Source organism: Patella vulgata, chromosome 6, assembly GCF_932274485.2.
Source record: "Patella vulgata chromosome 6, xgPatVulg1.2, whole genome shotgun sequence".
NCBI lineage: Eukaryota > Metazoa > Mollusca > Gastropoda > Patellidae > Patella > Patella vulgata.
In genome coordinates, this window is record NC_065884.2 from 33,523,079 (window position 1) to 33,537,388 (window position 14,310).

At 34.4% G+C, this 14,310-nt stretch overlaps 1 protein-coding gene across 2 annotated transcripts in view; it reads left to right on the top strand.

Annotated features, from left to right (window-relative positions):
- LOC126825420 (phosphatidylinositol 4-phosphate 3-kinase C2 domain-containing subunit alpha) overlaps positions 1–14,310 on the top strand; it is a 684,289-nt gene that overhangs the window by 243,045 nt on the left and 426,934 nt on the right. For both annotated transcript variants that reach the window (XR_008788423.1, XM_056101571.1), the window contains exons 9-10: positions 9,028–9,162; positions 14,205–14,260. The gene's annotated coding sequence lies outside the window, so the exon portion shown is untranslated. The remainder of the gene's footprint in view (positions 1–9,027; positions 9,163–14,204; positions 14,261–14,310) is intronic.

A 14,310-nucleotide genomic window follows, 5' to 3' on the forward strand; every position in this document is an offset into this window, starting at 1 on the left:
ATGAAAATCGAATAATATTTGACACTGTTATGGACCAAAAACCTTGAAAAGTGACTAGTAGAAAATCGTCTATTTCTCTGCAACCTTACAAGTTAGAACCCATTTTGTGGTATCTATATGGTCGCATGGGTTCATTCTATTTGTTGATTGAAATTAAATATCATACTTTTAAACAAATAACATATACGACTCATTTGAAATAAATATCGGTTTTGAAGGCTAAAATTCAGTTTTTGCCCAAATGACGTCACTTTCGGTGACAGTAAAGGTGTTAAAATGGTTTAATCTAGTCAAACGTGGCATTCGGCATCAAATGGTGAAAGAAAATTGAATAATAGTTGATTCTTGTACAGGCAAAATAGCACGAAAGGTGACTCGTGCAAAATTGCCTATTTCTCGACAACTGCTGATATTACAAACTAATTTTGACATACATTCTCTTTGTATGGGTTATTGCTACGAGGTTATGAAAGTTACGATGAAATATTTTGAAATATGAAGACGGTGGATGGGTTGTAAATAGCTTAATTTTACACCTTTTTTCACCTTTTAATCAAAATAGCCCGAAAACGAAATCGAAATTAAAAAAACTGAGTCCGATGATTTGTGCGCCTTTGCGTGGCGTATACTTTTGGTAATATCAAATTTTGAAAAAATAATATTTTCTTTCAAAAAGTTGTACCGAACTGTCAAAATTGTAGTTTTTGCTGATTTTACTTCACTTCCGGTGCCGACACAAATCTTTACCGGTAACACAAAAAATGACATTTTGGACCATGCAGCATATGAACTTTCTTTTTTACAAATCGAATAATAAATAATTAATCCAGGACTGAAAAACTGAATTAGCCAATGGCGGCCAAGGAAAATTACGGACACAAAAAATGTTGACATTTTTAGTCAAATCGGATAACTCTTCAACCCTGGTTAAAATGCCATATAAAAATATTCATAAATAAAAAAAAATTTTGTAAAATTTTAAATTTACGAAATTTGGCGTATTAATATACGAAGATTCGTCGACAATCAAAAATAAAAAGTAGCACAGCTATGTGCCTGGTCTCCGGCTATGTCAAAATGCATCATATGTTAAAATTCGATGATTATTGTTAATACTACGGCATTATTTTAAAAAACGACAACTTCGGTGATTTCGGACATTACGCATTGTCACAGAATGCCCAAAATAGATTTAATCTCTAAGTCACACCCACTTTCTCAATAAAACCGAAGAAATCGTATCGATCCGACATGTAGTTTCTGAGATACAATCAAATTGGAAAAAAAAAATAATAATAATAATAAGAATAATCTTAACAAAAACAATAGTGTTTCACACAATAATTTTAATCCACCTGTTTACCGCGTGGTTTCTCAATTGTCGGGCATCTTAATCGCATTGATGTGAACCGACAGCATCTATAATAAACTAATCATAGATGTCACATATCGTAAGAGTCATTTTGTCTACGATATCTTTTACGTCTTTTAAGAATCCATATAGAAATTATCATCCACAGTGGCACTTTCCCTTGATCTCGAGCGCGGCACGAATATTGCTTAACATAATAGTATTAGGCAGTGCTTACTATGAAGCTGTGTGATGTGAGTCACGTAGGCTATTAGTCTCTATTATGCAGAAAAATATTCTACGAATATGTTGAAGACTAGGAGTTTCTGGGTGACCGAGACTAGTACGCCGTACGCCGAAGTTGGTTGATGCTATACCGCACCCAGGAAAATAACAAAAAGGGGAGGAGCTACCAATAGCTATATGAGCAGAAATTCTAACGTATTTGTAGGCGGGAATTAAGAAACATGTCAATCATTCTGCTGTGTTGCCTATGATGCCTGTCACTCTGTCGTGACTATGAAAGAGTGTTATTCGCTGAAGTTAGCGATGCTTGTTTACTATTTCGGAAGTACTGCATTCATTTGCTGCCGTATAAACGAAGACACGTAATTCTAAAGGAATATTATGGTTGTGAATTTGATGCCGAAGCAGGATCGGCAAGCTTTCATTCAACATATTATGAAAATGCTTAATTTTGTAGGACATTTACTGACATAAATTTGAATGCCGTACGGGAATTAAGTGTGAAAAATAGCGAGGTCACCAATTTTTATTACGTACGAGATTTGAATATTTTGTTGACATGTGATTTTTAATTGTGGTATGAATTGAATACTGTACAGGAATTAAATATGAAAAATAGCGAGTTTCATTGAATATTTTGACATGTGACTTTTAATTGTGGTACGAATTCGTCTGCTTAAATAATGATAAGAGTTATGCCCCTTTATTTTCGGTAAAATGTCCGACAAGTAAAAATTTGAAATCCCATCACTGATGCAAACCATGTAATAGACCTAAATGTAAAGTGTGTGCTACTATCACCGAATAGTGATACTAAATTCTACTTCTTTTTCAAATTTTATCTAAAAGCAGGATTGGCTTTGACTGTTTTATAATCTTTGGATGCCAGTAGGCTTATTAAGAGAAACCTTGAGCAAAGATTTATACAGTTAACAATGCAGTCTGATCAATGCCAATCAAGTGTCAATGCTTTTTAATTCTTTATGGCTTAAAGCTTATTAGATCCTATAAATTATATTTCACTATGAAACTTTCAAATAATGAAATTTATATATTTTTTTAACTTCTTTTCATTTGATGTGTTACAATATTTTTATCTTTAATTTGATTTGTTGAAATCATTGTCCTTTTGTCTGTATACAAAATAGTTACTTTAAAAGACATCTACACACACACAAAGTGGGCAGATGAAATAAGAGACACACAGACAAGGAGATCGAATGCCTTGTATATAATTTGTAAATAATGTATTTTTAAAACTGTATATAAAGTAATATTGAAATGAATTTGGAATTGGACTTTTAATGAACAGTGACCGCCTTCACCAGAATACTTCTCCAGTAATGAGCTATACACCCCCAATCCTAGCTCATCCATATGTATGAAATATTACATATGTACATATGTATCACCTGGGTGCATATTCAAACGCAGAATAGCCACAAACACGCCGGTGATACTACTGTTAAAACCACCAGTCACATTACCAGTATAGACTTGAAACTTTTTTATATTAAGGCTATTTATTTAAATTGCCATAGTTCTAATGTTATATATTGTATAACTTGTGAGTTTTGTAAGAAACAGTATGTTGGCCAAACTATCATCCCCTTTAGTACCAGACTTAATAGTCATAGAAGCAGCACTCATGCTGTCGATCGCCATTGCCGCCAATTGCGATAAAAATATGATTTTGGTGGTAAAATATTCAATCTGGCGAAATTTTGGGTGATAACTTTTTCCTGTATGGCTATTCTTTTTTAGCCGTGGCTATAAATTTTTCTTGCCACAAAGCTTTGATTTCCACACCAAGCATACACGTTACAGTCTATTGCGCTTGACTGAGTCAGTTATCAATCAATTAAGTGCCAATAATAGAGATATCTTTTGTCTTTTGATCAATCTCGGATTAGTGTTGATTAGTATTTACAGTAAGAGTAGTAATAAACTAATGAAGAGACAAAAGATTTAATTATATTTTGTCTTCAAATACGAATTGGTGGATATTTTGACGATTTCTACATATTCAAAATGGCGGACTCTGTGAATAATACTTGTTCGATTTGTTTGGGATTATTGAATTATGACGTTTGTTTTATTTTTTTCTTACTACTGTTGTTCATATCATTAATAAATGAAGCCAGGTTTGTTGTTACAGTTTATAATTGCGTATATATTCTTTCTTTGGGTTGTCGAAAGTCAGTTATCACATGACATGAGTCGTAAGCGAAAAATTGAACAGCCTTCGTATGCTCCAAGTCTACAGATAATACTGACATGTTCAGCTCTCGTCCATCTAGTATTATTACATCCTTGAATGTTGAAGCAATATCAACTTCTACAATAGGTCTGCATGTAGGCTACCTCAAAAGTTCGCGACTGAGAAAAATTTTGCAAAAGAAAAATCTTAAAGGGGCATTATGGGAGATTAGATAAAGAACTGGCAGTACTCACTATAATAGTTAAAAATAGATTACGTGAATAAAATATGCTAGAAATTTCAGTCAAATTGCTCCACTCTGAACTGAGATATTAGCTTTTGAATTTTAGGCCTAGCCTCGATCATCATTACTAAAGTCGGTACAATAAAAAAAAATAGTCCCGATTATCCATTTTTGTTTAAGCGCATTCTGAAAAGGTAGATCTTTTAACGATGAATGGAAATTTTCAGATATACAGATATTCATTAAAAACAAATACACTGAAATTTTCAGATGTACAGATATTCATTAAAAACAAATACACTGTGTAATTTAATGTTACTAAGTAATGGAAAAGTGGTTAACCCAGATGTTGAAAAAACTTTAAAAAAATGGGCTTCTGCTAAACAGAGAAGAATTTGTAAATTGTAATATCATATGTATATTGTATGTACTTGTGTACTTATGTAAAAAAAAAAAAAAAATACTGAAAAAATCTTATAGATATTTGTTCTTTATTATGGCGGAGAAAATATATGGCTAATAAATTAAAATGAAAAATTGGCGGAAAAAAAATGAAACCCAGAGTGAGCACTGCATAGAAGTAATATTAAATTGAAAAAGTTTGGAAAATCACCTCACATAGCCCCACACTTTAATACACCTGGTCATAAATCTTATGTCTGCACTTTGCTGGATAAAATCCATAATGTCTGCGTATACTCACAAGGTGCCAATCATACTTTCCGAACTCCTAGTGACGTCAAAACTTGGCGGAAGTATCCGATTTTCACATTATGTCTCGTCTGTGATAAATGGTATATATGAATTTTACTTTATCACCCAATAATACATTCTACAGTAGATATCGTTTGTGTGATATATTTCATAATCTACTGAAAAGGAACTACTTTTTTTTATTTTCAAAGAACAGTTCATTTCTTATTAAAAATAACTTTTTTTAATATTAAAAATGAACTATTGTTATTCAATTGACCTTGATGGAAACACTGGGTCAATATAAAGGAATTGCAATGGTTGAATTGCTGTCAAAAAATGATGTATCTCTACGCCATAATGTTCAGTAAAAGTTAAATCTACAGCAAAGAATTATATTTATCTATTTGTGCATGTAAGAAGGGATTGGGTGATAAATAAAATCTCCTACTCGTTTTTTTTTATATCAAAAAATATCAACACTCGTTGATAAAGTAAAAAAAACTCGGCAGAGCCTCGTTTTTTTTTACTTTATCAAATTGTGTTGATATTTTTTGATATCAAAAAAGACTGGTAGGAGATTCTCTATATATTGCTTCAATTGTCAAGTAATTTCAAGAATGACTGTCAGAATTATATCGTGGAAGAAGTAAACTTTAGATATTCTTTTCTTTTATTTGCCATATTTTCAAATTTAGTCTATAGAAGATTTTCATTTTTTCACTTCTGAACAGCCTTGGGTATTTGTTTAATGAACATGCAAACAATATGCCGTCGACTTTTTTTTACCCTGACGTGACTTCAGAGGTGTGCCAAGACTTTGTTTTTAACCACTCCTACTACTGGTGTCACCGTATCAAGTTTATTATGACTTGGATCCCATCTAAGTTTTTGTTATTCAAATGGTTTTGGATTCCTATTCTCTTTATATTTATTTGGATTCACATTAAAATGTGGTCGTATATTGTCATCGCCCTCATCCATCTGTCGGTGCATCGGTCCAGCGCAGTGATGGGATTTCAAAATTTTTCTTGTCGGACATTTTTACCGAAAATAAAGGGACATAACTCTTATCGTTATTTAAGAAGGCAGTTTTTAGACCACACACAAAAATCATGTCTCGACAAAATATTCAAATTCGTACGTAATAAAAAATAGGTGCACCTCTGTATTTTTCATATTTAATTCCTGTACGGTATTCAAATTTATGTCAGTAATATTCCTCCAAAACTACGTGATGTCGTAATACGATAGAATGAAAGCGTGCCGACTACTGCCGTTCCGTACTGTTTCAAATTCCTCCAAAATTAACATATTTTTCGGGTCATAAGACGATACAGTTTTCAGCAGAAGTCTGGCATTCGTCTTATACTCCGTTTCGACTTATATACGGAGGGTAAAAAAAGATATCCCGAAATTTATTTGGCAGTAAACGTCGCTCTACCTCAACGAGCGAGTGACACCATCTGCTAAATAATCGCATTCGACTCTAGCACGCACTATCGTCTAATACAATTAAGTACTTACACTATTCCAATCGACATATTCGTCAACATTGCCTAGCGTACTTATTTCTTTATTTAAAAACATAAACCCCATTCAAAATATAATCATAAATCCGACAATATGCCATCAAAATAGAATCTTTTCTTTGACATTAGACACATGAAATTTGTCACGTATTCATTTCATAGTTTCACGCGTCTCGCAAGATTTCAGTTATCGTACTATAACCGCCACTCGACAAACCTCAGCAGATTCCAGTTTTTTCATACAAATATTTCAAAGTCTGAAGCTGTTTTTCTTTCAAGTCTATCAGATTTTCTTCAAACAAGGACAACTTTGCTCTGAAAATGCTAAACACGCTTCGAACGACGTTTATAACTTCTTTTTAAAACCAGCAAGTTTTCCTAATAAGTAAACCGGTGCCGCAATCAATTGTATAGGCGTAGGTACATATCACTTACTGTCATACAGCCAAGGCTAGATGTAGAGTAACAGATCTGCCGAGTTTTGCCGAGTGCTATAACTGCGTGCGATCAGAAACAGAGTTAGCAATGTCTAGTATTTTTCGGATATGTGTGTGTGTGAAATAGCTTTATTTAACGCACACTTCCACCGAAGTGATATCGCAGACGAGTTATCAGATACATATTGATTTGGGGTGTTATGTACAATTAGGATATATGACATGAGTGACTAATTTCTACGTGCTGTCGGCCGACATCAAGGAGATTAAAACATCCGACACTGTGGAAATCATGGGTCAATCACGTAGCTTAAGTTTATAATCACTGTTATTGGATTGATACATATTCCGACAGAGGAGAAGTAATGACTTCTGTTCAGGATTGGATTGAGGCAGATTAACTAGTTTATCAAGGTGGGTGTTTGGACTATAAAACGATAAAAATGTTGATTACCTAGTCAATCCAGCGTGTTATCAACGATAATCTGGTTGAGTGGTAGTTATACACTCAGTAAACTACATTAATTTTGGAATTTTGAATATTATTCACCATGTCTGGATGTCCGATTGGGCATATTCCTGGTCGAACAATTTTGGGCGTTTGGAAAATAACGTCGGACAAGTCCGGAATATACGGGCGAAATCCCATCCCTGGGCTAGCTTCCACAATTGCTTGTGGTCACCATCGAGGCTAAAGTTAATATCCGATTGACTTTAGATTTATACACAGTGTTTAAGGTCATTCGACGAAGAAGTCTATTGATTTTCAACGATTTCCAATAATTACTGCCAGAATTATGGCCCTTGATCACTCTGAAAAATCTTGTGGACGCTCTTGAGGCTAAAGTTAATATCTGATCGACTTTAAATTTATACACAGTCTTTAAGGTCATAAGACGAAGAAGCCTATCGATTTTCAGCGATTTCCGATAATTACTGCCAGAGTTATGGCCGATAATCACTTTGAAAAATCTTGTGGACACTCTCGAGGTTAAAGTTAATTATATCCGATAGACTTTATAAATTTATGCAGTGTTTAAGGTCATGAGATGAAGAAGCCTATTGATTTTCAATGATTTCCAATAATTACTGCCAGAGTTATGGCCCTTGATCACTTTGAAAAATCTTGTGGATGTGTTTGAGACAATAGTTATCTATTTGATTTTATATTTATACACCGTGTTTTCGCCAATATATAAACGTTTCAATTGACTTTAGATTGATACAGCGTTTAAGGTCTTCAGCCGAACAAGTATATTGATTTTCAATCATTTTTGTAAGCCCACATGGAAATATGGACGTATATTGCCAGTGCCCCCGTCCTTCCGCCATCCACAATTTTTTTTGAACGTGCTAACTCCAAAAGTTATTATCCGATTGTTTTAAAATTGATATATGTGGTTCACATTGGGAGATGAAGAAGCCTATTTAATTCCAATAATTTCTGTTCATTACGTTTAGAGTTATGGCCCTTGTTTCACTTTGTTGAACCTTGTGGACGCTATTACGCCAAAAGTGATCATCCAATATTTGTGAAATTTATATGCATTATTTAAATTAGTGAAACGAAGAAGTCTATTGAATTTCATCAATTTCCGTTTATTACATCTAAGGTTATGGCCCTTGTTTCACTTTATTGAACCTTGTGAATGCTTGATTGATGAAAGTTATCATCAGATACGTATGAAATTTATATGCATCATTTAAATTTGTGAAACAGAGGTCTATTGAATTTCAGCAATTTCCATTAATAATTTCTAGAGTTATGGCCCTTGTTTTACTTTGTGAACCTTGTGAACGTTTGAATGACAAAAGCCTGTCAAATTTCAACAATTTCTGTAGACTACTTCCAGAGTTGAGGCCTTTGTTTCAGTTTGTAGAACCTTGTGAACCCTCAAACTACAAAATGTATAATTTGATCTGTATGGAACTGACTTAGTTGTAAAGGCCCCCAATTACCTACAAAGGAATAAATATGCAACAACCCTTGTCAACCGCTCTGACAATTAGCTGCTGTCGGCGTATGTTTTGTTGCCTGGCAACCTATTTTTGATAACTTGAACAGCTAAATCCATGATATTAATGTTTTGTATACTAAACATTAGCATGGGGCAAAACTAAAAGCCAAACAAATTCTAATGATTCTATGATAATTACTTAATGAGTTGTTACTCTTAATCAGATTTTAGTGTATTATAGACAATAGAAAAAATATGCGACAACTCTTGTTGACTGCTTGGACGACTAAGATGTTGTGGGCGTATGTTTCGTTGCCTGGCAACCTATCTTTAACTGTTAATGTCTTGTAATAATTGTATTTTCAGGAAAGAAATGAGGATATTAAGACCAAAGGTGTATATCAATCTGTTAAAGCAATTTGTGCTATTCTCGCTAAAACTGAAACAACAGAAATAACCAAAGCTTTAGACAGATTGGAAAGAGCTATACTTGATCTGAATGTAAGTAGATTTTGTATGTATACGATAACTAAACAGGACAAAAACCTTCCTGGATTATTTTTATACGCCTTCACGTAGTTTGGACTTACAAGTTGCCCACATCCGTCAGTCCTTCAACAATTTTTATACGTCCACATTTTCGTGTGGACGTATATTGTCGTCGCCCCTGTCCGTCCGTCCACAATTGTTTGTGGACACTCTACAGGTCACAATTCTTATCCGATTTTGACGAAACTTGACATATAGGTTTATCTCCAAAGATTTCGGCTGCTTTCGATATTGGCATGTATCGGATCGAAACTTCATGGATTATGGCCCCTGTTTGTACGAAAAATCACGTTTTTAGCTTGTGGACCCTATAGAGGTCACAATTTTTATCCGATTTTGTTGAAACTTGAAATGTAAGTTTATAACCCAAAGATCTCGGTTCCTTACCATATACGCGCATATCGGACTGTAACTTCCTGAATTATGGCCCCTGATTGTACGAAAAATCACGTTTTTAGCTTGTGGACCCTATAGAGGTCATAATTTTTATCCAATTTAAAAAAAACGTATTATTATATCACCGTTACACCATAAGGACGGCTGAGTTCGAATTTCGTGAAAATCAGCCCAAAACTGACAGACAAAATGGTTGTGGATCCTATGGAGGTCACAATTTTTATCCGATTTTGTTGAAACTTGAAATGTAAGTTTATAACACAAAGATCTCGGTTCCTTTTGATATTTGCGCATATCGAATTGTAATTTCCTGAATTATGGCCCTTGATTGTAGGAAAAATCACTTTCTTTTTAGCTTGTTCTCTATCCATCTCTCGAAAATGTGGGCGTATCCTGCCTGGCAGCCGTTGGTTCGTTAACTTGATAGAGGCTTTTAATACTGTGGTCCTTTGCACAGTGGCGGCGCCAGCCGTCGGTGATTGGAGGGGCAAAGCTGGGGCAAAGTCCAAGGTTAAGTGGGCAAAGGCACGAGCTTCAACTAGGGGTAGGGGGCCTCCCCCAGAAAATTTTGAAAAACAGGTTGCCAGAAATGCAGCCTGGCAGTATTTCAGGCACTGATCGATGAGGTAAAGTGTCAAACGAACGGACTTGGGAATCACGACGAAGCCCACTCACGAGCGTCAACGTAGGGAGTCCTGCCCCAGAAAATTTTGAAAAATAGACTGCCGGAAATGCTGTCTTACAGTTTTCCCAGGTACCGATCGTCGAGATAAATAGATCTGACCAGATACCGTCCGTCGCCTGATCACTAGTTTATCCAACTAGAGAACAAAATGTCAAACGAACGGACTTGCGAACCTCAACGAATTCCCCTTGTGAACGCCAAAGTAGCGAGTCCATTGGGGATCTCGCCAAGAAAATTTTGAAAAATAGACTGTCGGAAATGCTCAACAACATGCAAGTTTATGACTGAGTGGGGATGTGGGATTTATTCACCGTAGAAGGTATTGATTACCGAAACGTATCACAAATACTTTTTTTTATTTTCTAAAATTATTGGGGGGGCAAACAGAGGGCAGACCATATTGTATCTTTAACTAATTATTTGGTTCACACTTTCTATAGAGTCAAATCACATGTACTTAATGATTTGAGTGATATATTTATAATTTATATATGAAAAACAGTGATATTTTGGTTAAATCCTTACCATTGTCAAAATATCCATCAAATGTCATCCTGTTTATGACATGTGTTTCGTAGAATGGGAATGTTTATTCCATATTTGGGAAGGAAATTAATGCCAAGGTCAGTCTATGACGTACATATACTAGTGGGTTATAAAAGAGGGTGATGATCGAAATTCGTCAGAGCTCACCCAGATTTTCCGAGCAGCTATCATTTATAATCTATTGTTTATGAGTTTCTATGTATGCCAAGGAGTACAGAGTTATTAGAGGAATTGACGTTTTTTTTCTTTTTATATGCCCACATTGAAATGTCGTCGCCCCTGTCTATCTAGAGGCTAAAGTTAATATCTGATTGACTTTAAATTGATACACATTGCTTAAGGTCATGAGACGAAGCAGCCTATTGATGTTCAGCGATTTATAATTACTGCCAAATTTATGGCCCTTTATCACTTTGAAAAATCTTGTGGACGCTCTAGAGGCTAAAATTGATACAGTGTTTTAAGGTTGCGAGATGAAAAAGCCCAGTGACTTTAAATGATTTCCAATAATTACTACCATAGTTATGGCCCTTGATCTTCCAGTGAATGCCTCACAATAGATTCGTTCTTTACAATGATATAAAATTCAATTGTACAAAGTAGCAATTATATTACTATAAGGAATATTGAAAAGTCAGTTCCACTTAATTTATGACTTTTCTCTGTCATAATGGTAAAATAATGTGAACAAGATGACTTTTCTCTGTCATAATGGTAAAATAATGTGAACAAGTATCCCCTAAGAATTTTATTTTATTTTATTTTTTTTTTTTTTTTAAAATAGAACACAGATATATGTTGGCAGCAGTGTTCAAAGTAAATATAACTTTTAAAAAGAAATATCAGCCCAAATATTGGCATTTAACATTTCTCCCTTTCTTTGGATATATGACGGGAATTGTCATCTTCTTTGCTTCATTGCGTCGAAAATAAAAATATATAGTTGAAATCTTTGACATTGTAATATTTCTCTATGTAGCTTGTATCAAATCCTAAAAGTTATGAATAAATTTAGCTTTCCAAAGTCTAGAATTATTATCTGTAAGTTTTGTGGTATCGTCTGTTTGAAAGCCTATCCAAGATGGTGGCAATTTCGTCGACATTATCAAATTCCACGATATGCCTGGCAGTAAATCATAAAAAATCTTGATTCCATTTCACTCTCCATATCATAAAATTATTAGCCGTGAAAATATTTGAATAATGCCAAAGTCATTGACACGGTGTGAATTTTCAGCTCTGACCTATTACGTAAATACTGGAAGATCCTTTTTTAAGACGTATGTTTTTTATTTGATAATTAGCAAATATAACATTCCTTTTCATTGGGTGTTTTATTTTTATTACTCAATCACCATTAATTTAAGAAATAAAAACAATAGAAATCAGTTGATTGATCTGGCGCTTTTGTTCTCTAATGCTTTGGCCAGGTATGATGGGTCCGCGAGTTGATTCGCTACCACCAAATGATAGGTGTGAACTGATTCGCACTTGTCAAAAATGGGTTACGGTCATGGGGATGAAGAAGCCTATTGATTTTCAACAATTTCCGATAATTACTGCCAGAGTTATGGCCCTTGATATCTTTGAAATATCTTGTGGACGCACTAGAGGCTAAAGTTAATATCCGATTGTTTGTTTTTATATGCCCACATTTTCATGTGGACCTACATGTGGACCTAGGTCACAATTTTTATCCGATTTCAATGAAACTTGAAATATAGTTTTATCACCATATTGGCATGTATCGGACTGTAACTTCATGGATTATGGTGTTTTTAGCTTGTGGACCCTGTAGAGATCACAATTTTTATCGGATTTAAAAAACTGTTACAATATATTGTGTAGAAGTGTGTAATACAAAGGTTGTGGACCCTCTAGAGGTCACAATTTTGATGAAACTTAAAACATATCTTTATATCCCAAAGATCTCTGTCCCTTTTGATATTTGCACATTTCAGGCCATAACTTTCTGGATTATTGCCCCTGATTGTACAAAAAATCACGTTTGTATTTAGCTTGTTCTCTATCCATCTCTTGCAAAATGTGGGCGTATCCTGCCTGGCAGACACTGGTTTGCTCTGTTTTTGTGATGGGTGGAACATTAACCCTACTGTGTTCAATATGCCTCGATTCTATTTAGGTTTAGACTACCTGTTTTTTTTTTATACATTTCACCTATGTGGTCACTTGTATAGTTAAATTTTACTACAATATGCTTACATTCATATTTCTTGTAACATATAGCAGATCATGACTCATGCTGGCATTATACAATGGTTTCTCTGGGTTTTAATAGAATTGATAGTCATGTTTAAAGGTATTGATAGTTGTTGTTATGTTTTGTTTGTTTTGATTGTATGATTTGTTTTACTCATATGTACTATATATGTATGGCTGGATTCGTTATTGATCATTGCTTGATAAAGATAACTGTAGGAGTATTGAAATGTTGCATGTACAGTGGACTCTGTCACATCCGACCTCTGAATACACTGGCATTCTGTGAAATCTGACATCATTTTCATGTCCCGATTTATTTCCTTATTATTTCAGCCAAAAAATCTTTGAGTAATCCTTACTCTGAATATTCCGAATTACGACATCAATCAGCCGTCCTGTAACATGATTTCCATTGAATCAAAACTGTATAATCCGGTCTTCAATCGGTGGGTGTGAAGCCACAAAAGATTAACAAGCAATCACCAATCAATTATCGATGAGATTAAAACTCGCTCGCTTAGGTCTTTGTTGATTACTTTGATAATTTTATAATCTCTTGTAAGACAGTTGTGACAAATACTCAAGAATACCCAAGAATTTTCCCACGAATTATTCACAGCTGTAAAAATATTCCTAGCACCTGTTGGAAACATTCTTTTGAACCTGAATACCTATGTTTGTTCATCCTACGGATCTATCCGAACCGTGTGACAACGACCTAGACATAGAACGACAGATTATCAATAAACATGTGACACCAAAGACAAGTGTGAGATCAACTGAAGACAATGAAGAAGATAAATTAACGACAGACTTGACCTATTCAAAATGTCTACGCATGTTAAATGAAATAAAGATTAATGTAATAAAATTTTGAATGTACAGAAAGGTTTATCATTTTTAAAGTGAATAATGTTCTGGGAATTCGAAGCTACATTATAATACTACTTTCGGTTTTCGAAGTTACAATAATATTTCCGGCTTTGAGTAAACTGAGTATTCCGACAAACTGCGTAATCCGACATATTGTAACTATCCTGTACGATGTCGGATTTGACAGAGTCCACTGTATATGGTTTTATCTCTGATTTTCAAGGTTTGAAATTTCCATGATTTTTTATCATTCTTTTGTTGCCTTTTGTAGAAACCCAGTGATCAAAAGAGTCAATCAACCGATAAAGATACAGTAGATGCAATACAGTTAGTGTGTTAAGTATATTATTTTTAGAAAACTATAGGCTTGTTTACAC